Below are 27,681 nucleotides of genomic sequence, written 5' to 3'. Positions count from 1 at the left end.
CACTCTCATATCTCTAAACAAGTCACCTTCCTTGAAGCTGTTTGGTACAGTAAACTTACAACCTGGTTTTAATCACACCCTACACATCTTGCAGTCGGACCCATTTCTACAGCTTTCCACAAGTGCTAGTTCCAATTTAAATCAGAGAAAGACATATCCTACACCTTCTGCAACCCGTGTAGAAACAGATCGAGCTGAGTTACTGCAACAGGACCATTATAAAAGCTCATCGATGCGGGTGCAATGACGTATAGCTATGGTGTGGCTCCAGCGCGAAGAAATAGGTTTCACAATACTTCCCCAGAATAGCATAGCGTGCAGCCATCCAGGCATTCCTAATGGTTCACCAAGTCCGACACCATAAACTGCAGCTGACTCTGTGGATGCGATCGTATGATGGAAATATACAGACACCGCAGAGACCACTTTAAAGTTCCAACACCTATACTCTAAGCGAATTATCGTATAAGACGCTCCCTCTGGTCCTGATTCACACACTGTTTTCTAACACGCTTTTGTACATTGCCCAACATTTCGTTTTCTGCCGTTAGTTCGAGGTCTGTGTTAGATTCTAAACTGATACTAAGACGCTCTGATTCACGACGTCTCACAGAAAACTAGACATCAGACAGTGTAAATCATATTCTTACGGCAGATAGCATAACACTGGACGATTTTTAAATAAAACACAATTACAGCATAAGGAAACTAGACGAGTTTGGTAGCGTTGTGGATATTTCCCAAACTACCGTCCGAAAAATTGTGCAGGTAGGTGCTGTTGCAATTCTTTTTAAAGTTCAAAAAATGCGCTTAAGGGTAAATACTGGTATGACACTGTTACGGAATAGTCTATAAACTCACCAAGTCACTGACCTCCGCTCAAGCGTCGTCTGTATCCCATTCGCTATACCATATTTAAAGATATTAATAATACTCAAAAAGATAAGCAAAACTACTCAATTTTAAAAAAGGAGGAGAAGATTGTCTTAAAAATTGGTTGACACGGTTTGTGTTGACTGATGTAAAAAAAGAATTTCCTGTCCCCGCTGCCACCTTTTAGGGGTCGATTTTTACTTTTTTCTTTGGAAAGTAGTCTATGTTTTTCCTCAGTGTTTAAGCTATCTCCATACCAAATTTCATCAGAATATTTTCAGCGGTTTAGTAGTGAAGACGTTGTGTTCCTTTCGCATTCAAGTTATTAACATGGTCTAGCTTACTAACCATCACTCATCATAACAAAAGTACTGACATGCGAGAACAGCTGCTGCTAACAGCTGTTATTTCATAAGTGACTGGTCGTAGGAATCTGTAATTTCTATTCAATTAATATACATACGATCACTGTGTCAACAAAGTCCATAACTGATAACTTTAAGGAAAACTTTAATTCATAAGTTGGCCTGGTAAGAATTAGTTCGTGTTCAATACGAAATTCTAGCATAATGGCTGAAAAACACTCTAAATAGGGCAGACAGAAAGCAAGGAAAAGACACTGAGAAACAAGGTAATGCGTCCAGTCCGGTTAGAGACACTTTCTTCAAACAACAAGGCCAGCAATCATAAGTGGGGACGTAAATGGTAGCTGGGAAACGGTCACGAGTGCGTGCACGACGGTGGTCGAGTTAGCGGAGCAGGAAATGAGGGGTGCCGAGGCGGCAGATGCAGGCCAGACGGTAGGTCAGTGGGAGCCGTCTGACGGGTCCGGCTCGGCGTGACCCTGGCCTCGGCTGCGCGCAGCCACGCTCGCTACAGTCGCCCGTCAAACGCCGCAGCGTCCTAGTCGACGGCCTCTCCTCAGCAGCTTTCCAGGTCTCAGCTGTTAGGAAGTCTAAGGTTGCGCCGGTGTGCAGAGGGTGAGTTTGTGAAATACTATTTTGTTCTTATTTATGTATATAATTATTTTTCCTCAGTTGGGCAGTCTATGGATCTTCTATATTTCCTCTATCCATCCGCTGTGGTACCTATATCTCTAATGTCTATCAGTTATATAATTTTGGAACACGTATTATGTTCGAGTATAATGACTCTTCTGGAGACTAGAAATCTACTCTGTAGGAACGAGCATGGGTTTCGAAAAAGACGTTCGTGTGAAACCCAGCTCGCGCTATTCGTCCACGAGACTCAGAGGGCCATAGACACGGGTTCACAGGTAGATGCCGTGCTTCTTGACTTCCGCAAGGCGTTCGATACAGTTCCCCACAGTCGTTTAATGACAAAGTAAGAGCATATGGACTATGAGATCTATTGTGTGATAGGATTGAAGAGTTCCTAGTTAACAGAACGCAGCATGTCATTCTCAATGGAGAGAAGTCTTCCGAAGTAAGAGTGATTCCAGGTGTGCCGCAGGGGACTGTCGTAGGACCGTTGCTATTCACAATATACATAAATGACATTGTGGATGACACCGGAAGTTCACTGAGGCTTTTTGCGGATGATGCTGTGGTATATCGAGAGGTTGTAACAATGGAAAATTGTACTGAAATGCAGAGGGATCTGCAGCGAATTGACGCATGGTGCAGGGAATGGCAATTGAATCTCAATGTAGACAAGTGTAATGTGCTCCGAATACACAGAAAGATCCCATATCATTTAGCTACAAAATATCAGGTCAGCAACTGGAAGCAGTTAAATCCATAAATTATCTGGGAGTACGCATTAGGCGTGATTTAAAATAGAATGATCATACAAAATTGATCGTCGGTAAAGCAGATGCCAGACTGAGATTCATCCTAAGGAAAAGCAATCCGAAAACAAAGGAAGTAGGTTGCAGTACGCTTGTTCGCCCAATGCTTGAATACTGCTCAGCAGTGTGGGATCCCTACCAGATAGGGTTGATGGAAGAGATAGAGAAGATCCAACGGAGAGCAGCGCGCTTCGTTACAGGATCATTTAGTAATCGCGAAAGCGTTACGGAGATGATAGATAAACTCCAGTGGAAGACTCTGCAGGAGAGACGCTCAGTAGCTCGGTAGGGGCTTTTGTTGAAGTTTCGAGAACATATCTTCACCGAGGAGTCAAGCAGTATATTGCTCCCTCCTACGTATATCTCGCGAAGAGACCATGAGGATAAAATCAGAGAGATTAGAGCCCACACAGAGGCATACCGACAATCCTTCTTTCCACGAACAATACGAGACTGGAATAGAAGGGAGAACCGATAGAGGTACTCAAGGTACCCTCCGCCACACACCGTCAGGTGGCTTGCGGAGTATGGATTTAGATGTAGATGTAGACGTGAAATATTCGAGTATTTGTCGAAGGATTTCATCAGCTACCTCCATAGTGAGCAAATTAGACTTCATGAGGATCCTTCCAGTGAATCTCGGTCTGGCATATGTCTTACCTGCGATTGGTTTTATGTGATCGTTCCGCTATAAATCGCTTCGTAAGCATAGTGCCAGGCATTTAATGGGTGTGACTGTTGCTTTTTTGGCCATCGTGTAATAATACAATTATGGGTCTTTCCGTTTATCTATGTGCAACACATTGTATTTGCTTATGCTGAGTGACAACTGCCAGTCTCTGTACCGAGCTCGATCCTCTGCAGGTCTTGCTGCATTTCGTTACATTTTTCTACCGTTGCGGTTTCTCTGTATGCAACAGCTCCATCTACGAGCACACACGAAGCTTGGTAGTCGCGACGAACAGCTTCCAGAAGTCAAGGAACACGGCACCAACCTGGGCGATGGTATCTCGTCTTCTGGGTCCAACGGATGAATAGAGTGAGCTGGGCTTACACGGCCATTGTATGTGAAGTTCATATTGATTCCTACAGAGGATAACTTGGTCTAGTATTGAAATTCTGTGAGCGCATTTTTGTTGAAGATTCGACCAATATACTAATTCCTCCTTTGTATATCTCGCGAAATGACATTGAATTGGAGAGACTCAGACTCATATTGTGGCTTTCCAACAACCCACCGTCCTGAACACCAATCCCGACTGGAACAGGAAACTGATGAAGTAACCGTGGTACACAAAGTATCCTCCGCTACACACCATAAGGTGATTTGCGGAATATAGACTATAGAATAATAATGATTATCATAAACATATAGTGTAAGTACTTACCTCAATTTATTTATTTATTTTTATTTATCGTTTGGCATAGACATTTGGATACGTATGGCGCATTTGACATTTAAGCTAAGAAACAAATACATAAAGTTTTATGTACATTAGTTATAAAATAGAAGTAAAATATGCTGTAAAATGAACAGCACAATGCGTGACGAAATGGACTGTAGAATGCCTAGCAAAAATGACCAATAAAAGGAGCAATAAACTGTACATTAATATGGCCAGTTGAATGTACATTAAAGTCAGCAATAAAAAGAATATTAAAACGAACAGTACGATAAGTAATGAAAAGAACAATGAAAGGAACTATAGGTCTTCACTAATGAAGCTGACTGGATTAAAAGACATAGGCGGCAGGTGTAGTCCTTATACATTAACGTCTAAGCTATCCAACCAAGAAACTGCAGCGTCCTTCTGTTCATATAAATCTGCTTTTGGTCCTGGGTACGCTCCCACTTACGGTATGGTCAACTGCCTGTCGCAGAGCACCTTAGTCACACTGAGGGCTTATGGATTGGCTCCATTTGTACAGAAAGTCGTGGCAGGCCACTTATGGATTTTCATGGCTTTCAAACACTTATGCTGATCAGTATCTCATTTGATAAATTTTAAAAATGTGGAAGGAGAGGAAGAGGTGTCGGCTATGAACTAATAGTAGCAACCATTCCAGCACTCACATTAGATAATTTAGGAAACCGCAAAACAGTATGACTACATCAGATAAATTATCTGGACTCTCTTTACAGGAACAGCTTTGGTTATTCCCAATCAATGTTAGTGACTAGCCATTGTAATAACACAATCAAATACACCTCATATATGAACTATACTCTCAACTATTATGTTCTTTTTAGTGAATGACATGCCTGTAACACAATTAACCGGACTGAGATATTCCTGCAAATGATGTAATTTTGAGAGGTCAAACACCTTCCGCTGTAGTGGAAGCCTGTTAAATACATATGCCGCTTAGAACACCGCCAACTTTTTCAGCCATAGCTAAGGATGTGCAAGTACCGCCAGTGGTTTTCAGCAATAGCTAAGGATGTGCTCACAACATAAAACTCGCTCCTCTACTTTGAGATAATTGGCTCAATGTATCTCTTCCGTTTAAAAGTTCAAGTTTTCAGCCACAAGTCTCGTAAACAAGAAGATGTACTACAATGTCTGTCTGTGAATCAACACCCTGTGTTTTCTGGATGGCATGATTTTCAGATAAAGACATTCTTCCTGTCTCATCTGAGTTTTCAGAAAATCTTATCCCGTATGACATCAACAAATGAAAGTGGCAAACTGTGCCCAAAGGCTCTTGTGTAAGCACTAATGGACTAGTGGAACACATATACGTTTTCGATTAACTTTATGTCACAGTTAGGCATTTCACTTGATATAACCTTGCTTTTGCTGTAAAATGCACATGACCTTGCTGATGGTTCTTTTATTTTTTAGCTAACCCAGCAGCAATGTTAAATGCATTGCTTAGCAAAATCAAAGTTGTCTAGTTAAATGCCTAATTGTGACATACACTTCTTTGCAAACATGTACTGTGTACAGCTAGCGCTTATACAGGAGCCAATGGGCATACGAAAGGAATAGGAAGCATAAAAACCACTGGTCATGCCTAACACAAGTAAGTGAAATATGTATCATTGATAACACGACGAAATATTGTTTGCAAGATACGGATAATATATATTATTAAGTAGACGATAAACATGAAAGAATATTTGACAGCATATTTATCAACGAAATTATGCCTCCTTTATTGTCTAATAGCCTGCATTATGAAAGACACATAAACTTTTCCTCTCACAAGATTAATTTTTGTGCAGTCTTCGATGGGGAAGTTGCCTTAACGTTGTTTCTTCTAGAACCGTTATAGTGTACATCTATGTGTCTAAGTTCTCTGTCTGAAGTTCTCGCGCTGACTAAACAAAAGCACTAATGCCCTTTAGTGAATTTCAGTGCTGGAGACATCACAAATCTCATTTCGTAAAAGTTGTAAGCATTCATACAATGTACATGTTGAAATACCATTCCTCCGAAATTATTCCACATAAGTGCCAAGTTCGATGATGCTGTGGTTTCGACGCTGGACTTGTATCCGGAAGCAGCGAAGTCCTAGTTATTGTACACTACTGGCTATTAAAATTGCTACACCAAGAAGAAATGCAGATGATAAACGGGTATGCATTGGACAAATATATTATACTAGAATTGACATGTGATTACATTTTCACGCAATTTGGGTGCATATATCCTGAGAAATCAGTACCCAGAACAACCACTTCTGGCCGTAATAACGGCGTTGATACGCCTGGGCATTGAGTCAAACAGAGCTTGGATGGCGTGTACCGGTACAGCTGCCCATACAGCTTCAACGTGATACCACCACATGATACCACCAAGAGTAGTGACTGACGTATTGTGACGAGCCAGTTGCTCGGCCACCATTGACCAGAAGTTTTTAATTGGTGAGAGATCTGGAGAATGTGGTGGCCAGGGCAGCAGTCGAACATTTTCTGTTTCCAGAAAGGCCCGTACAGGACCTGCAACACGCGGTCGTGCATTATCCTGCTGAAATGTAGGGTTTCGTAGGTATCCAATGAAGGGTAGAGCCACGGCTCGTAACACATCTTAAATGTAACGTCCACTGTTCAAAGTGCCGTCAATGCGAACAAGAGGTAACCGACACGTGTAACCAATGGCACCCCATACCATCACGCCGGGTGATACGCCAGTATGGCGATGACGAATAAACGCTTCCAACGTGCGTTCACCGCGATATCGCCTAACACGGATGCGACCATAATGATGCTGTAAACAGAACCTGGATTCATCCGAAAAAATGACATTTTACCATTCTTGCACCGAGGTTCGTCGTTGAGTACACCATCGCAGGCGCTCCTGTCTGTGATGCAACGTCAAGGGTAACCGCAGCCATGGTCTCCGAGCTGATAGTCCATGCAGGTGCAAACGTGTCGATCTGTTCGTGCAGATGGCTGTTGCCTTGCAAACGTCCCCATCTGTTGACTCAGGGATCAAGACGTGGCTGCACGATCCGTTACAGCCATGCGGATAAGATGCCTGTCATCTCGACTGCTAGTGATGAGAGGCGCGATACAATAAACCGCAATCGCGATAGGTTACAATCCGACCTTGATCAAAGTCTGAAACGTGATGGTACGCATTTCTCCTCCTTACACGAGGCATTACAACAACGTTTCACCAGGCAACGCCGGTCAATTACTGTTTGTGTATGAGAAATCGGTTGGAAACTTTACTCGTATCAGCACGCTGTAGGTGTCGCCACCGGCGCCAACCTTGTGTGAATGCTTTGAAAAGCTAATCATTTGCATATCACAGCATCTTCTTCATGTATGTTAAATTTCGCGTCTGTAGCACGTCATCTTCGTGGTATAGGAATTTTAATGGCCAGTAGTGTAATTCAGGTTTTCCGTTGCTTCCTGACATAAGACACTGCTGATATTTTTCACTGTTCTTGTCCACCCACGATAGTGTTCTCTCTCCAGCAACTTCGATGTCGATCGAACATTAAACTCTAGAATTTATTTCTTCTGCAAATTTCGTTCGTGATCATTTTATTGGATTAGAGAGTACCAGGAACATGTGTCCTGATCAAGTGAGTCATGGGAATGGTCTTTTACTGTCATATTCGACGGATCACATAAGATTATGACTCCTGGTTGTCAAGAAGGCATAATGCAAACGACATTTGCTACAAAAAGATGGTGTAGCTTGTTCTGGTCGCTCCCCTTTTAAGGAACAATTGCTTAACTATAATTCAGATTCTTAACTATAATTAAGTTCCTTTCTTTTACATCATTAATTTGTTCCTGGCTAGAAGCATCACCGGTGAGTGGTTCAATTACACCTATCGAGTAGAGCATTTAGGTCGGTCGGGGCCCTTGGTGCAACAAAAACTAAAGGACCTCCACAAAGCACATGGAAAGTAAGAGGACATGTTAACCGTATTTTGAAATAAAAAAAGTTATGTTATATTAATGTGCTATCTCCAATAAAGTTTAATCATTGTACCATACTTCCTTTTCCTTCTAAACGTCTGTCGCACTTTCGAGCAGTACCCCCTTGTTTGCACTGATAGCCCCCACATTACCCGATCTTTAGTGTCTTGAGGAAAGGACATGTTATTCTGTAGTGTATCAAACCAGCCTTTAATTGGTTAATATAAATAATGATAGCATAGTAATAATTATAGGGTTTGAAACAATTGCTGAACATAAAAGCACAGGGTTGTAAAATCAGTTAAATCTACTTTTTTCTTAAACTTAATTCTGAACGTACATGTTTATTTTATGTGCAGCAAAGAACTATTCCAATGCACACCTTATCCCCATGCCGATATAATACAAAGTCAGATGAGGTATCCAAAACTCGCCTAATCCTAAATCATTGTTTCCAAAACGATAATTATAAAACATTGTTATTGCAACTTTAACATTTGTCAAACAATACTTTTGAAGAGAATGTTCACACAATGTCTTTGACGTTCGGAGTTTGCTGTATATTTTTTGGCGTTTTTGAAACTACAATAACAGTCTAGCGGTAGCGAGCAGGCACATCTGTACGCAGTTTCTGTTCAGCGTTTAGTTTATTCATTTTCTAGCATTCTCCTGTGAATAATAGCCGTCTGTCTGTAAAGAGAAATATTTATTAATTTTGCCAAGGTGCTCGCGTGTTTTTCGAGCGTTAGTGTCGCATGAGCTGACTTCGTAGTGTAATACTCTAGTCCTTGGCGTGAGCAGCAGCAGCAGCAGTAGCAGCAGTAATTAGTTTGCACAGAGACCCTGGATTAATCGTTTTATTGTATGTTTCTGCTTTGAATCTTTTTATTTATTGTAGTGTTGTGCTGTTAAAGTCTATTCGTTGCGAATTATCAGTCTTTGCAGTGCAATGTCAAGCTGCAAAACGCCTCAGTACCGACTGAATTTGAATTAGCTGCAAAAAGCCAGCAGTCCTCCAGTTGTTGACACGTGATTGATAACCAACACCAGCAGTCAAATTGTATCGTGCGATTGCTTCGGTTAGGTGATTATCTTTCGTTGTACCGTTGAACCCAGGTAAAGATGGATAAGACAGTTTCTGTTGTGTCTGGATTAAGGGGGAACTGGCCACTCCCTGGAAACAGCTGGAACCTGCGTTGACCACGGTGGACAGGTCTGGGGCTGCTCCCCTGGACTGCGGAGGCATTGAGGCACCCGAGACGAAACCCGTGGATCCTCTGATCCCCGCACAGCCACTTGGGATCACCGATTTCGCGGCACCTTCCGATACTCCTGACTTGACTGGTTCATTCTCATCCAGCAGTGAATAGCAAAATGTTACGAGATCGCGAATCTCTGATGGAAAGCGAAAGTACTTACTGGCCGCACGGTTATCCCCTCACGTCTTAATACAGACTTAAGGTCTGCCTATTGCTGATAGTAGATTTGAGCCAGCACAGGACGCCTTGTCTGTTGTGATTGCGGCCAGTCTTCTTGGGAAGGTCTGCACAAGAGAATAAGTTGGGTGTGCCAGTCATCGAGACTTCCAAAGCTGGGAAAGTAAGGCAATTGAGCCCATCGAGAAAACACCTTCGTTATGTCTGCCTGGAGCTCTCATTAGAGACATAGAGGGGGCTTTTCCAGTAACTATTAAGAGCGCTGCTTGCAGCCATTTGCAAATCTTGGCTCATGTCGGCACGAATGGTGCCTGCCATCTGGATTCAGAGGCCATAATCGTTTTCTAAAGACGGCTGACTGAACTTGTGAAGATACCTACCTCTGAACGTGGAGTAGAAGCTAATCTTGCGTTTTCCAGCTTTGTTCCTATAGCTAATCGCGGTTCTCTGTTTTGGAGCCGAGTGGAGCGATTAATCCAGTGGCTTGAACGTTTCTGTGACGATCTTGGATGAAGATGTCTGGACTTTCGCTGTCAGCTAAAGAATTTAGGACCCTCCGACCCCTTTAAAAAGTCTGGCTTGCACTACACACAGGAAGCGTTTAGTAGGGCAGCAAATAAAGTGTTAAGTGACGTTGGTGTTCTAGGATACTGAAACCTCAGTAATGGCTCGATAAAAATTACATATTAATTTCGGAGGGCGTAGAATATCAGCCCCATTAGTAACTGAAGGTATCATTCGTCATTGCAGATCAGACAAAGAAATTGTTAATGTAGAAGTAGTTTCAAAAACAAAAACATACTGTTTCATAAAACTATATCTTCTAAAACAGTGAAGACAAAAACCAGAGGTGATTTTTATTTTATACAGAGAGCTACAAAGTTTATTTTTATTTTCAAAGAGCCTCCTGATTTTACAAGGATATTTTTTTACGTGCATTCATTCACAGCAGTGGGATACGTTATACAATTAAGTTATCATTTACGTTTCACAAACATTTCAATGTGCACTCCACTGGACGCACAAGAAACATGCAGATGATGGTAAACTCGTCCCATACTTTTACAGCCTTAACTCGAATTATTGCATCCATTATTATCGCTATGCTGCACCACAGTTCATCCAAAATGGTTGGAAGTAAAATCACACAGCAAAGTCTGTCTTAAACCCCAACAAAAATATCACACAAGGTGAGACGAGATGACTTTGGAAGCCAATGGTGCAACGCGAAATCCGTGCGCCCATTTCGCTGTAGGATACGTAGAGCCATGCTATCAACAATAATGAAGTCGCACAGTTGTAATTGAACTGGCAAAGTTGTAACTGAACTGCATCATTTCTAATGGAGAACGCAAAACGCTCTTTGTTGCTGTGTTATCGCCATCTCGACGCAATTGGTGACCAACAGGAGAGCGAGCGAGGTAGCTGCGCTGGAGAGACCTCTACCGGCAATCAGGCGCGATACTAGAAGTCGGTCAAGGGGCGGAGTGGGACTGATGGGGGGCGCGGGGGGGGGGGGGGGGGGATGGAATATGGCTTAACAAAAGGAGAGTTGGGGTCCTCTACCGACAAATCGGTAAAATTTGGTGTTGCTTAAAGTAGCTTTTGTTTTGGAGTTCAAGGTAAAAAATGTGAGTTAATAAATAATAAGACGCCTATTTTACGTTAAATGATGATATTTATTGGTTTAGGCAGTACGCTATTTTCCGCTCTTATTCTTTTGTTAAAATGTATTTGGAATACATTGCAACCTATTTGCTACATAATTATTAAAAATATGATTGAATCTGTTGGAGTAATGTATTCGCTGATTTCTGAAGTCATTCTATCCAGTGTAATATAATACTCAATGGAGGGGGGGGGGGACTATAGCCCCCATACCCTCCCCCCTTTCTACCGCCCCTGCCGGCAATCACATGGACCACCAACTTATAACAGGCGCTAACGTAAGCTTTTTGTTTTGATGCAAAATTTATCCCAAAGTTCACATACAATATACAGAATTGTGAAACCGGATGAACCTTTTTTAAACGTCGTAGCATTAGTTGATTGCAGAAGCGCCCGTGAAATGGTCTCAGAACTAGCAAGACATTTAAACGTAATAAAGCTCGCATAAGACTAGAAATAGAAAGTTAGGCGATACCAGAAAAAATCCTAATGTAAGTTTAAATTATGATAGGGATGCATATTGCAAAGGTGAGAGTCGGTGATGGAGGCATTTTCGTAGCCGTTAATATTGCAATAATACCTAGTGAGGTTTGTGCAGATTTCGAATGCAAAATAATTAGGTTCAGATACGTGTTACAGGTGAATGAAACCTGATAATCGCGTATTTTTATAGCCCCCCTCCCCCTGCGTCATGAGCCACAGTGGCGGACGTCTCAGGGAAAACTTGGAGAACGGCGCGACATTCCTGCTAATGTTATTGTATTAAGGGAAGATTTCATCCTACCAGCTACAGACTGAGGACTCAAAAGTATTAGGGTGGTTTATAGGGACATAGATTTGTGTGATACACGTTACCCGAAAATTACCTTGAGTAGTTAAACAAAGTACTAACTCGTGGGGGTTACGTCGTAGATCTCCTTGTTAAAATCAGGCCAGAATTTTTCGATTCAAGTGTCGCCGAACAAGGGATCAGTGATTATGAGACTGTCATAGCATTAATGAACAACAGTTGTCAATAGAGACGTAGGAAGATATATCTGATTAGTAAGCGAGATAAGAAACATACCGGGTGATCAAAGAGTCAGTATAAATTTGAAAACTGAATAAATCACGGAATAATGTAGATAGAGAGGTACAAATTGACACACATGCCTGGAATGACGTGCGGTTTTATTAGCACTAAAAAAAATACAAAAGTTCAAAGAATGTCCGACAGATGGCGCTTCATCTCATCAGAATAGCAATAATTAGCATAACAAAGTAAGACAAGACAAAGATGATATTCTTTACAGGAAATGCTCAATATGTCCACCATCATTCCTCAACAATAGCTGTAGCCGAGAAATAATGTTGTGAACAGCGCTGTAAAGTATGTCCGGAGTTATGGTGAGGCACTGGCGTCGGATGTGGTCTTTCAGCATCCCTAGAGATGTCGGTCGATGACGATACACTTGCGACTTCGGGTAACCCCAAAGCCAATAATCGCACGGTCTGAGGTCTGGGGCCTGGGAGGCCAAGCATGACGAAAGTGGCGGCTGAGCACACGATCGTCACCAAATGACGCGCGCAAGAGATCTTTCAGTAATATGGAGTGGAGCGCCATCCTGCATAAACATCGTACGGTCCAGCAGGTGTTTATCAGCCAGGCTGGGGATGATGCAGTTACAAAACCAGAATCACGCATTTCCTCGAAGAAAAAATGCCCGATAACGGTAGATGTGCTAAATCCAACACATACTGTGACTTTCTCACCGTGCAATGGAGTTTCCACGACAGTTCTAGGATTTTCGGTAGCCCAAATTCTGCAGTTGTTGGTGTTGACAGACCCTCGGAGCATGAAATGAGCTTCGTCGGTCCACAACAGGTTACTCAACCAATCGTCATCTTCCGCCATCTTTTGAAACGCCCACACCACAAATGCCCTCCGCTTCACTAAATCGCCAAGTAACAGTTCATGATGCCGATGGTTTTTGTACGGATAGTGCGCCAAAGTGCCAACCAAACAGTAGTGTATGGAATGCCGGTGCGACGTGCGACTGCACGAGCACTGACTTCCCCGTGCTTAGACAAACTCGCTACAGTCTCCATTTCTTCCTGAACTGTCTCAGCAGCATTACGCCTTGCACTCGGTCGGCCACTACGGGGTCTATCGTCTAAACAACCCGTGGCTTCAAACTTCGAAATCATTCTCGCCACAGCTGCATTTGTCAACGGACCTTTACCCGTTCGAAACCCCTTCCTATGGCGATAGGATCATAACGCTGAACTAGCACATTCCCCATTCTGATAATACAGCTTCACTAAAAGCGGCATTTCAGGTAACGTCAACATGCTACGGCTGCTGGCGCATCTGATTCTCATACAGCTCCTTTTACACACGATTGTCATGCGCAGTCACTGACGTTTTGCTGTCCAGCGCCACCTGTCGGACATTTTGTGAACTTTGTTTTTTTTTTTTGTTCTAATAAAACCCCATGTCTTTCCAAGCATGTGTGTCAATTTTTACCTCTCTATCTACATTATTCCGTGGTTTATTAAGTTTTCAAATTTATATTGTTTTTTTGATCACCTGGGGAATTACCTCAACAATCGACATCAAACATTTTTCTCTGAGATTGAAACTATGGCCTAAAAATTGATAGAAGTCAAGATCTGTCTATTGTACAGTGTGCCATAGACAGGTATGTGCCGAGCTAAGTATTGGTCGGGAAGACTCCCTGCGGTTGAACAGCCGTGTTAGAAAATTACTTCGTAAGCAAAGAGATATTCACTACATACTGAACTGTAGCCATAACGTCGCTGACAAGAAAAACTGAAGTATGTAAAACGAGAGCAAGCAGAGCCACGCGTGAAGCGTTCAACAGGTTTGAAAATAAATCTGCTTCTACTGATGTGACGAGAAATGCTAAGAAGTTTTCATCTTACATTAAGTCGGTAAATGGGTCAAAAATAGCTACAGAATTGCTCAGTGACCATACTGGCAACGAAATGGAGGATGACAGAGAAAAGGTCGAAATACTAAACTCCGTTTTCGAAAATGGTTTCACTGACGAAGATGGTACTGAGTTTTCTCCTTGCAGTCGTAACACGAACACCAAAAAGATAGTTTTTACATGCATACCTATACGGTTCTCCATAGAGTATGCGAACGAAATTATTCCTCTTCTAGTGGTAGTCTGTCGTAGGTCTCTGGAGTAACAAAGCATTCCAAGTGATTAGAAAAACGCGCAGGTCATTTCCGCTATAGAGAATAATCGTCGAACAAATGCATACAACTATAATCCTATATCACTTACGTCAATTTATTGATGAATTTTGAAACAAATTTAATACTCACACATTTTATCTTTCTGAAGACCGAAAACGTGCTCAAAAGGAATAAACATGGATTCTCTAAGCAACTTCTGCTGAAGCCTAGATTCCTCTGTCCGTCCACGAAACAGGAAGGCACCAGATACCGGCATCCAGGTTGACGCCGTGTTTCTTGACTTCCGGAAGGCATTGTATATAGTTCCATACTGTGCCTAATGAACAAAATAAGAACGTAGGAAAATGAAACCAGCTTCACGATTGGATTGAAACGTTCCTAGCAACTACAACACAGTATGTTTGTCTTAATGGAGAGAAATTTTCAGACATACAATGGCTTCGGGCGTACCCCAAGGGAGTGTTATAAAACCTTCACTCTTCACAGTACACAGGGTAATCAGCTACGTTTTCACCTCAGATATTTTCGGTATAGTTTAAATTGTCGAAAACTGTCGTAATTCTGTTTTCATCAAGGTGAAATGTAGGACAGTTCTCCTACAGGACGTTTTTTCATATAGATCTGTAGTAACTTCTGCATTCGTAGCTATAAACGAGACCAATTCAACAGCATTTCACTCATCAAAATCCGATTACTAGTTTCGGACTGATTAAATTATCTAGAACTTAGGATTTATCTGTTTTCAACATGAAACTCATTGTTGTCTCATGCAGAAGTACGTAACTGCGGATCCAAAATAAGAAAAATGTTATATCGTATATGGAGGAAACATAATGTTGGACCTCTGCGATGCTGCTAATAAATTGCACGATAGACTTGTATCTTTAGTTTTGTCTGTGTCGTTCACGTATGTCGATTGCTGATTATTTTGAAAATTAAATACCTTCATAAACCTTTCCCATCTGAAAAAGTGAAGTTGATAGCGGCATCTCTGCAACTAATATAGCTGCGAAAAAAGACTACACGTCATTTAGTGACAACTTTTACGCAACTCCTTTGTGTGAAAACCGAATTACGTTATCTTAAACAGTTCCGAAAATAACTGAAGTGAGCGTCAGAGCTGAATCAGCTTGAATATTAATGAACTAATGAAACTAGTGAGTAACACCAGAAGCTCCATAAGGCTGTTGGCGAATGATGCTACGAGAAACAGTCACATCTACTGAACAGCGGGAGTGTGTGTACGGAGCGACTTAAAGTGGAATGATCACATAAAATTAATAGTGCGAAAGACATGACAGACTGAGATCCATTGGAAAAAGCATCAGGAATTGTAGTCAACGTGCGAAGAAGGTAGCTTATAATACCTTCGTTGGACCAGTATGTGAGTATTACTCCTGAGCCTGGGACCTTACCAGGTGGTACCGACAGAGAATATCCTGTGAGCAGCGCCGGGTTTCGTCACGAGTTAGTTTAGTTAGCGCAGATGTACCACGAAGATGTTCATCTAACTGCAGTGGTAGACGCTACAAGAGGCGCATTGTACTTCGCTGTAGGATTTACTGTGAAAATTTTGACAGCATATGGTTCCAGAAGTGTCAAACTATACATCAGTTCCTGCTACATACATCTCGCGTAAGCTCCATGGAAGTAATATTAGAGAGATTCGAGCTTGTACTCAACGTTAACGAACAGTTGAAACTTGCTGACAGATTAAAACTGTGTACCGAACCGAAACTCGAACTCGGGACCTTTCCCTTTCGCGGCCAAATGTATTTCTGTGAAGTTTGAAAGGTAGGAGATGATTCACTGGAGGAAGCAGAGCTGTCAGTACTGGTCATGAGTCGTGCATGGGTAACTCAGTCTGCACTTTCCCGCCAAAGGCAAAGGTCCACAGTTCGAGTCTCCGTCCGGCACACATTGTATCTAACCTTACCTCAGGCCGTAACAGTCTGCGTCATGTTTATGTTATTTGCAGTGAGTGCCAAAATGAAACAATAGCGTTTCCCAGTACTTAACTATACTAAAACTCATTTCAAAGTGAAATAATTTATATTCAGCATATATGCTGACTTTATAAAGAATCTTTGAATATATTTAGATAAGGACAAATATTCATTTTAATTTGATATCTTAAATGGACGTTTTATTGTAATTATATTTAAAGGGAGTCAGGAGATGGAGCGTGTGCATTCAGATGATACCTAGATAAGCCATCTAGATGCCACGCTTCAATATTGTGACTAAAAAATTTGTAAAGAATGTCTCTGCGAGATATAGTCATTTTTAAAACTTTAATGTTTAATGAAGCTGCTTGGAACACCAGAAGTCGTCCTTGCTCTGTGCTGGTGCTTGTTGAGAGTGAAGTTAGTGAAATGTCTTACCATCAGAGGTAACAGTAAAATGTAATATGGTAAACCACTGATAATACAGAAGTTTACCAGTCACGGAATGAGGTAGAAAATGTCACTGGAACGTCCCAAAGTGTAATGTCACACGTGTAATTTCACGATTGTGGGCTATTTTTCGAACAACGTGAAGTATCTGAACATCAACGAGGCCACTGACAACCAGCTGCAGCCTGAGACAGTCTTTACTTCTTGCTCACAGCTCGTTGCAAGCAGCAGCATACTCCAATAAAACTGCTGAAAGCCCTGCAAACAGCAATTTGTCTCAGAATACCAATCTAAACAATTTATAATTCCCTTATTGAGGTGACCTCTATGTTCTTTAAGTTCATTGTTTCACAGGAAGCAGCACTAGCAGACATGCTTGTCATTCAAAAATATTTTATAATGTCTGGATGGTGCAAAACAATATTTGCACCAGACCGTTTATTGTAAGGATCTAGCTATTAAAAAAGTAAACGAACATGTACACACACATACGCATACACACAGGAGAGGGGAGGGAGAGAGAGAGAGAGAGAGAAATAGAGAGAGGAGAAAACCTGACCTTAAGTTACAGAATAAAAGAAACAATAGTGGTCACTTTGTTGCGTGATCACACGACTGTCCACACGCTGCGTTTGGTTTGTATGCTGTGCAAAATTCATCGGAACATCTCTCTTACTTATGAAGAAAAGTGTACCTACAGCAACAAATGCAGCCAATACCAAGTGAAAAAATGATGAAATTTCACATGTAAAAAAAATTGTGTTGTTATGTTTTTGAACTTCGTCTGCTATGAGTGTGAACCCTGAATCCTTCCTGGTCATACTGACAAAGTTTTATCGACTTATTTGTAAAAGTATAGACAGTGTCAATTAAAATGTCCTGTGGTGCCTCTCCTGCTCCAAGTCGGCCCGTTTCACGACCTACCCCCCTTAAGAAGAAAGCCTTTGTTTGCCATTCCATTCTGATCTCATATTTCAACTAACTAGTCCAGGGACGGAGTTAGAGTCGTCTGTAATGACGTTTCACACCGCTCGTAGTACATGTTGACAAACTGAGCCTGTTGTCTCTGCCGCCTCTGGAGGGGCCTATACGTTAGTCGAAAGTCACTATGAGCTGTCGTTCTGTGGCGCTGGTCAGTAACAAGTCCGGTCCTCTGTAACTGCGCCACGCAGTTGCCTCGTTGCACCAAGACCACCAGCTCTCTCGTTTGCGGTTGTCTAACGGTACTACATCCTGCAGACTAAACGCTTTAACGTGAACAGCTTCGTAATCATTTCGCAGAATACCAGGTGTAGAAGTATGAAACCGGAATTTCGTGGCAACAATTACACGTCTTTTGTTTGAAACTGATAAACAGTATTTTATTCAATATAATTTCCATCGCTAGTTATACATGTCAACCACCTCACCGGCAGGCTATAAATGCCACGACAAAAAAACAGTTCTTCTTTTGAAGCGAACCAGTCAGCGAGCCATTTTCGTACTATTTCATACGAATTAAAGCGTTGTTCATCGAGAGCGTGTCCCAGTGATGGAAATAGATACCAGTAGGACGGAGCCAGGTCTGGAGAATAAGCCGCATGCCCTAGCATTTCACAACTGAACGCCTCGATCGTTTCCCTGACCCGTTTTGCTGTGTGCGATGGGGCGTTATCACGGAGCAATGTGACTTTGTGTTGCCTTTTTCCATATTCGGGTCGTTTTCCACGTAATGCTCGATTTAAATCCATCATTTGCTGTTGGTAGCGATCAGTGTTAACGGTTTTTCCAGATTTTAGCAGCTCATAATAGGTGGCACCCTTCTCATCCCACCAAACACAGACCATTGTCTTCTTTCCAAAGCGATTTGGTCTTGCATTGGATATCGATGGTTTGCCTGGATTCACTCATGATTTACGACGCTTAGGATTCTCAAAATATATCCATTTTTCATCACCTGTCACTATTCGATGGAGAAACGACTTTGTTTTGCATCTGGCGAGTAGCATTTAAGAAGTGGTCTTTCGATTTACTTACTATCTTTCATTCAGTTCATGCGGAACCCATTTTCCTACTTACTGCACCTTTCCCATAGCTTTCAACCGAAGAGAAACGGCTTTCTGCGTTACATTCAATTGTTCCGCGAGTTCCTGTTGAGTTTCAGTATCAACTTCATCCAATAAGGCCTGCAATTTGTTGTCTTCGAACTTTTTCAGTGTTTTCTCGCCCTCGTTTCTCACGTCAAAATCAGCAATTTTGAATTTTTTGAACCACTCGAAACACTGTTTTTCCAGGAGCATGTTCGCCAAAAACTTCTACAAGCATTCAATACGATTCTGCAGCAGCTTTCTTCAAATGATAATAGAAAACCAATGCTGTCCGCAATTTGTAGTTCGTAGGCACAAAACTCGACACGTTTAAACGTTTGAAATGGATACCGTTGTTAGGAACTTGGGTTACTGTGTGTTAACATTCTTCGTCAGCCGTTACGGGAAGCAGATGGCACTGCAGACGCTGTCTCACGGGCCCTACCTCAAACTGAGGGGTAAGGCAAGGAAAAATAGTAACATGAGACTCTTGATTACAAGACTTTTCGTCCTGTGTCGTGGGTTAAATCTCAAACCTGTCCGCACTGCGTATAGTATGAATTTCATGCACACGACATTATACATTACTATGTGTTGTGTACATAGTCCCGCGTAGTCAGCGCGTACACAACTTTCCCACTAGAGCGCGCCCCGCTAAGCACAACAGCGCACTCGCAGCACTCGTCCGTCTCTGCACTACGAGATCTTCTCGCGGATCACACTCGCGCAGTGATACATGAACGCGTGAGGTATTATAACGAGTGTAAAGGCCTCCGATTAGTCAGTCTGCATTTGTCTGCACCAGTCTGTACGAGTTCTACATTTGTCTGTACCAGTCCATAGTCAAGTTTCAGTCTGCGCCTAATAAGATTACCATATTCCTGTACATAGCCATGAAGATAAATGTATAGACACTTTTGTTAAGTATCAGAGATATATGTGAGAATAAGATTAACGTACCAATACCAAAGGAACTTCAGATTGTCAATTTTGGTCACCGTCAATCTGCTACTCTAAGCGTGCAAGTGGCATTTCTATCGTCTGACCTAACGGCAGAAGATAAACACGCCGCGATAAGACCACGAGACATATTGCTGACACTCGCCTACTTCGTTAGAGTGACAAGTCAAATAATCTGATGGTGTGTGTACTGAAGGTCTTACAGTACGCTCACCATACTTTGGTTTCATCATAGTCACTTAAAAGCTTACACATGGTACATCACACTCTGCAAGGATGGAATAATGTGCACAGAGTAAGAAAAAACTTTCTAGCTAGTTGCCTGAACAGCTCCTCGGATCTCCCAGCCAACTAAAATACACATATTTACTTAACATTAAATGCAACACTGGCACCTAAGCTCATCTGTCTGCGAATCGTGTAAAATGCGTCATTTGTGCTTCCATTGTGTGTCTGATTAAGAGCAGGGAACCAGCCAAATGATGATTATAAGTAAGTACCTGGAAACCACACACAGACACCTAAGCGAGCTATGTGTTGATTTAAATGACAGTGTGAATGTATAATTTTCAGCGTGAACCTCTGATCTTTGTGAAGAATGGTATTGTTATAGAAGGATAGTGTTAGTGTGATCCTAACGATTATATAAGTTAGTGGGAGGAATCAGAAATCAGGCTACCCTTTAATGATTTAACTTATCGCTGGGTCTTCCATTACATACAGACGCGCTAAAGCTTCCGTAATAGCGTGTTGGTTAATCTTTGGAACTTTATATGGCAGCGATTGTGCACGATATTCGACAGTTTCTTCGTAGGTTTCCATAGGTATGTGGCATCTGATGTCTGCACAAAGATCACGCAAATCACATAAAAATCGAGCCGGTGGTTTGCGTGTGCAGAGCTGGCACCCTATAGCGTACCAGATGTGTTCAATCGGGTCCAGATCAGGCGAATCTGGTGGCCAAGACCCCAAAGTGTGTACACTATCATGCTCCACAAATCACTGTAAATCGATTCTGGCCTTGTGGCACGGACAGTTATCCTTCTGTAAGATGCCATCGAAGAGATACAAATGGTCCGCAATAATGTACACATAGTTCACAGCCATAATGGTGCACTTTATTAATACCACAGGTCCCACGAAAACCCTACTGAATGTCCCCTATCCAATCTCCATGACACCGTGCCCACTGCTGTCACAACTGAAGACGTCTTTGGGTTAATATGGGAACGCATAAGGCTCGTCTACTGCAGAGCCTCATGTTCAACAATGTGAGTTGAACAGTGTGCTCCCAGGCACTTGTGCCTGCTTCATCATTGTACGAGTAGTTTGCTGTCAGATCTGCCGCAGATCACTGCCTTTCCTACTTTATTGAGTGGGCATGCCTCCGAACTTCACGTTCTATTTTGAGGCGTGGACGTCCAACGCCTTGTCATGTACTCGTTGTTTCACTATGAATCAAGCACTTTCCGTATTTACTCACGACGGTAGCACACGAACAGCCGGCCGGCTTCATCTATTCATATGTGTTCATTCCCATACGCCTAACAATAGAATACAATGCTTGTGCAGGCACAAGTATTTTGGAGCATTAGGGCCACAATGTTGAGTCCATACTGTTGAACATGAGACTCTGCAACAGACAACCCCTACGCGCTTTCGTGCTAACCCAACGCCGCTGCACATTTTATTGGGAACACGATCATCAAGACTGGACCATAGATCAATGGAAACGTATCGCATGTTCGGGTACTTTGTTGATTGAGAGAGGGGAGGGGGGCGGGCGGGTGGATCAAACAGCGAGGACATCAATCCCACAATGCAAGGTGGGAGAAACTAAGAGAAGAACACCACCAACAGCACAGTCCAGTAGATGGGAAAGGAAAAAAGGCAAACGAAATGGCAGAAAACACATCGGGGCTGCAGGCAGAGTAAAGAACAGGAGGGGGGAGGGGCGAGAGCAGGGGGCCACGCCATGGACCCTATGCGTGACGGGGCGACCGTCGTTGGCCCATCCCGGTCCCCACACTATACTGTACCATACCATGATCGTGACACACTGAGGACAACACCATGGGAAGAAATCGAGTGAGGTGGTGCAGTGTTAGCACACTGGACTCGCATTCAAGAGTTCAAATCTGTGTCTGGCCATTCATCCAGATTTAGGTTTTCTGTGATTTCCCTAAATCGCTCCAGGCAAATGCCAAGATGGTTCCTTTGAAAGGGTATAGCCGATTTTCTTCCCCATCCTTGACACAATCCGCGTTTGTGCTCCCTCTCTAATGATCTAGATGTTGATGGGACGTTTCTTACCATGAAAACAAAACACAAGAAAATGGGAAAAAAGGCACAGAAGACCAGACACAACGACGGGAAAAGGATGGGGAAACGTGAGCGATGTGGAGAAAAGGTCGAAGGCCTCTCAAACTGACGCAAACGCTAAATGAGGAATTCCAGTTACAGAAGGAAATTCATGTACTTGAATCTAGGAGGTCAAACCTCTTTCACGAAGAAAAAAAAGGACAGACATAATCACTTAGTCGTCTGCTAACACCCAAGGCAAGGAGAGCGGAAGAGTGCAAAGGGCCAAAAAGTGGGGGCTGTCCAATAAAATATGAATTGTTTGGGCGTGGAGTGCAACTACAAAAGGGGGAGGGGGGCTCATTACAGAGTACAAAGCCATGGATCAACCTGGTATGGCCAATGCAAAAATGGCGGAGAATGGAGGATTCTCGTCTGAAGAAGTGGAGAGAATAACGCTATGTGTTAGGAGTCCCCTTAAGAATACAAAGTTTGTTAGACAAGGCTGGCTTACAAAAGAGAGGAAAGAAATCTGGTGTGAAGCCGTAAATCCATCCCCGGAAAGGTCATGGAGAATGGGGAGTAGGTGGTTACCCTCCCCAGCCAGGCGATCAGCAAGTTCGTAGCACAGGATGGCTGGGAACCGAAAGGAAATCAACAAAAGAAGCAGCATAGTCAAGTTTGGCGAGAAGGTTTTGGATGCCAAGGACCAAGGAGTGTCGGAAAAAACATCAGGCAACAGCCTGTAAGCCATTCATCAAGTTCGTATGTAACAAAACTCGGGTAATGGAGAACCATTTAATATGGCAGAGGGCACAATAAGTGGCCATCAGTTCTGTGGTAAATCTCCCATACCTGGCACTCAAAAGATTGTGTTCCGTACCAGCAGAAGACGTGAATGGGGGTTTTGAAAAAAAAAAAAGAAAAAAACTATCAGAGCGATGGAGGCTTTCACACCCCAGAAGACATCCATATGCATACAGTTTCAAGGAACTAACCAAGGAGAGTATCCAGGAGAGAATGTAGGGAACAGGACAAAGAGATAAGATGGAAATCACGATGGAGAGAAATGAGACAGAGCCGAACCGGAAACCCCGAGGGCATGCAGTAGGCGGGCGATGTCCCGTAGCTGCGAAAAGAGTAGGTTAGAATAGGAGGCGTGGGACGGCGGGTAAATTAAATTATAATCTTCCCCATTTACAAGAGCCTGAGTACTATTTTTGCGGTCAGCCAGAATGCGATGGAGAACATACCATAATTTTCTGTCTGCAAGTCCACATTACTCATTGTATTTACTGAAAGAAAATGTTCCTACTTGCTAATTACTCAGCAGGATCAGGAAACTATCACTATAAATAAAAGTTTAGAGTTTTAACTGAGTGATATAAAAAATGGTTCAAATGGCTCTGAGCACTATGAGACTCAACTGCTGTGGTCATCAGTCCCATAGAACTTAGAACTACTTAAGCCTAACTAACCTAAGGACAGAACACACATCCATGCCCGAGGCAGGATTCGAACCTGCGATCGTAGCAGTCGCACGGTTCCGAACTGCGCCCCTAGAACCGCGAGACCACCGCGGCCGGCAACTGATTGATATATTCAGTAAAAGTTCACACACACAAAAGATATTAATATTCCCTATAATAATAATGTCCCTATCGGGAACAGCACTATTAACAGATCAGAGGTGACCTCTACGGGAAGTTCCAAGTGAAAATGGTCTATCACCCTGATTTTTGATCATTGAAGTTAGTTGCTCACCTTAAAAGTGGAAAATAACCTCGCCACTTGCCACGTGGTATTGTCAACATTACGGGTAGCACACATTCAGTTAGTTTCATAAAAGCGAAGCGATTCAGAAGGTGTACAGTTCTCGCGAATCCACTTCGAACTTTTACCGAAAACGCGTTTAGTAGCTTCCTGTCCGTGACATCATCCGAGACACAGTGTACGCAGTCGTTTTACTGACGCTAACAGGTTGATATCTGATAAAGGTAATGCCACGGTTATTCTCTCACGTGAGGATTGTATCGCCAAAATGGATGTTTTGTTAGAGCAATCAGCCTATCGGAAAATCAAAAATGATCCCACGAATTGTACAAAACGGAAGACTCTCTCACTTGTCAAGAAGAGCTCCTTACCTAGTGATGTCATCAAGAAACTTCATCCTGGGGCGGTGGTTCCTCCGAGATTGTATGGTTTACCCAAGATTCATAAGAGTGGTATTCCTCTGCGTCTCATTGTAAGCAAATTGGGCGCTCCTACCTATAATTTGGCCAAATATTTAACTTAAGTCCTCAGGCCATATATGGGAAAATGTGAACATCACATATCAAATTCGTCCGACTTTATTCGACGATTAAAATCGTTGTACTGTGGTCCTTCTGACTTGCTCGTCAGCTTTGATGTAATTTCTCTCTTTAATCGGGTTTCTCTTGAAGAGTCCCTGTTACTAATAGGTGAGAAATTAGACGAAGAAACCACCAAGTTATGTCGTCATGTGTTGACTTCAACGTATTTTCTTTTTAATAATGTATATTTTGAGCAAACTGAGGGAGTGACTATGGGGAGTCCACTCTCCCCCATAGTCCCCACCCTTTTTATGGAAGACTTTCAGGACATGGCACTCAAAACTTCGTTTCTTAAACCAAAGTGTTTTTTGAGATACGTTGATGACATTTTTATGATTTGGCCACATGGAACTAATGCTTTGAATCACTTTTTAGATCATTTTAATTGTCTACATCCGAGTATTCAATTCACTATGGAAACTGAAAGTGATGGTAAACTTCCATTTCTTAATGTTTCAATTCAAAGCAAGGACGATGGGACTTTTGGACATAGTGTGTATCGGAAACCTACTCATATTGACCGCTATCTTCATGCGACGAGCTGTCATCTACCACACCAACGTAGTGGAAGTTTGCGGACTCTGGTGAAAAGAGCTTATGACATTTCTGACGAGGAACATCTGAAATAAGAACTTGATCATTTGAAGATCGTTTTTGAACAGAATGGATATACGGAACAACAAATATGCCGTGCTCTTCAGTTTGGTCCGTTACGCGAGCCAATAAAGGATACTTTTGAAGCTGTGGCTTATTTACCCTTTGCGGGAAGTATATCATTCAAAATTTCAAGAATTTTAAGAAAATATGATATTAAAAGTGTTTTTACGCCGGTGGCCAAGACTAGAGCCCTTCTTGGCTCAGTTAAAGATAATTTGGGCTTGAGGAAGCCCGTGGTTTATGAAATTCCGTGTCATTGTGGAAAGAAGTATATTGCTCAAACTATTCGAACTATTCAGGACCGGTGTGTGGAACATCATCGGCACACTCGGTTGTTCTAGCCTGAGATGTCGGCAATGGCGCAACACCGCCTTAACGAAGGACATAGGATGATGTATGACAAGTCACAACTGATCTCTCCTGCTTCTCGCTATTGGGAATGTATTCTTAAAGAATCCACTGAAATTAGATTATCAAGTAATATTATTTACAGGGATAAGGGTTTTCCTCTAAGTAAGATATTGAATCCGATTTTGTCCGACATTAAACAACAACGGTCTTCTTTTCGATCATTGGATTCTTCCAACTAGTGCTGTTGCGATTCATTTTTGCCGTCTTCTCCCACCGGTGCCCTGCGTGTCTACTTGCCGCCAGGAGGCGCTGCCCATCTTCTCGCGCACGCGCGGCTCTCTGTCCGTGGTGTATAAAGGTTTCCGTTGTTGTGGCTGGAATTCAGTTCAGGCGATGCAGCGCGCGAGCATGAACTCACCTGAAGATGGCGGCCAGCTGGTCCGCCGAAATATTGTGTCTGGACGACGACATGATCCGGCTGCAAACCCGTGAAGAATATCAGGCTGATATCTCGGTGTGAAGTGTCTCTCCACTACCCCTCTGGCTCTGTTTATATATGGGCACAGCAGACCGCCGAACGGAACATCTGTTATCAACGGCCTTAGGCACAGGCAGCAGCATCTAAATGGCACCTTTCTCGGACGTGCATTAATTAAGATCGCTGTCGTTTAATGATTTACAGTCTTCTTAATTTTTGTATAATTAAAGTTAAGTTTGCCTTAGTTACTGCATTGTGTTTATTGTTATTTATTATAAAGTCTTGAAACATCTGTATTATTTCATCGATGCAATCCAATGCTGTAGTTATAACTTTCTATAACACATACAAATGAAACATAATCTATTATGAATAGGGACGTTTTAGTTCCAAATTTAGTTTTTAGTAAATAACTCGAAAAATGATAGAGGTAACTTTATGGAGTCACGTAGTTAATGTTTTGCATTAAACTGAGGCTACACATGAATTTTCATCTTTCTGAGCCTAATATTTACGCTTTCAAATTTTCGTAAAACCACCTATTTTGACGAAAATATTGCCCCATTCAAGTTGAGACTTGTAATTTTTGATTGTAACATACATTTGTAGATTCTGAACAGTTTTTATCTTTCTAGTTTCATTATTTAGCACCACTTTTTTTCTTAAAATAATACATTTAGCGAAACATATTCATTAGACCATTCTGAGACTTAACAGAGTTAACATTAATATACTGAAGCATACACTGACCAAGTTTGGAAATGGTATTTTAATTTTTTTAATTTCACTCTTAGATTACGGTGCAATGGTGTATGCTAAACACAGGTGCATTATGATGACGTGGCGGTGGTAGTACTGAACTGGGGTAAGTCCCGGCATACTCTCTCGCCTCTGTATCTCTCACAATGATACAGCGCTTCTTTTCCATGGAGAGGTGAGAAGGGAAAGAGCGAATAGCTATGGCATGGGAAATCAAGAGCTGGAACTGATGAACTGAAGGGTGGCCAAACGGAAACAACGATATGGACCAGATCTAGGAAGAGCAGGTGAGCCATAAACGTGACAACCATAGTCCAGACGTGACAAAATTAAGACCCAACAAAGGAAGGGAACGTTCTCGTTCTAAGTTCTAGGGGACTGGTGACCATAGATGTTAAGTCCCATAGTGCTCAGAGCCATTTGAACCCAAGGCAGGGAAGCGTCAAACAATGTTGTGGGAAAGGAAGAGAAGGACAATGAGTTTACAGAAACAGCCAGTCTCCAGAAGGCAGATAGGGGCAAACAAGAAAGCTTCTTGTTAAAAAGAACACCCAAGAAACAGAACTAGGACACCACGCTCATGTGTTGTGTGTCTAGGCAGAGCTCTGGATTGGGATGGACCATAGGAAAATGATGGCTCTAAGCACTATGGGACTTAACTTCTGAGATCATCAGTCCTCTAGAACTTAGAACTACTTAAACCTAATTAACCTAAGGGCATCACACACATCCATGCATCCATGCCCGAGGCAGGATTCCTGTGACCATAGCGGTCGCGCGGTTCCAGACTGTAGCGCCTAGAACCGCTCGGCCACCCCGGCCGGCGGACCATAGGACAGAAACACCACCATGGAAAAACTGAAACCATGTGAGAAAGACCAATGCAGAAGTCCATTGGATGATATCCTGGAGCTGTCGCTCTGCAGAGGCCATTGAGTGGATACTAGCCCAGATACAGAAATCATCTACATACAGAGTAGG

General features: G+C 42.5%; 1 protein-coding gene across 2 annotated transcripts in view; it reads left to right on the top strand.

The window, feature by feature from the left end:
- The first annotated feature begins 1,712 nt into the window (after window positions 1–1,712).
- LOC126299352 (uncharacterized) overlaps window positions 1,713–27,681 on the top strand; it is a 192,454-nt gene continuing 166,485 nt past the window's right edge. For both annotated transcript variants that reach the window (XM_049991207.1, XM_049991206.1), the window contains exon 1: window positions 1,713–1,853. The gene's annotated coding sequence lies outside the window, so the exon portion shown is untranslated. The remainder of the gene's footprint in view (window positions 1,854–27,681) is intronic.

This window comes from Schistocerca gregaria, chromosome X (assembly GCF_023897955.1).
Source record: "Schistocerca gregaria isolate iqSchGreg1 chromosome X, iqSchGreg1.2, whole genome shotgun sequence".
NCBI lineage: Eukaryota > Metazoa > Arthropoda > Insecta > Orthoptera > Acrididae > Schistocerca > Schistocerca gregaria.
The sequence above is the reverse complement of the archived record's forward strand: the minus strand, read 5'-3'. Positions and strand labels throughout refer to the sequence as shown.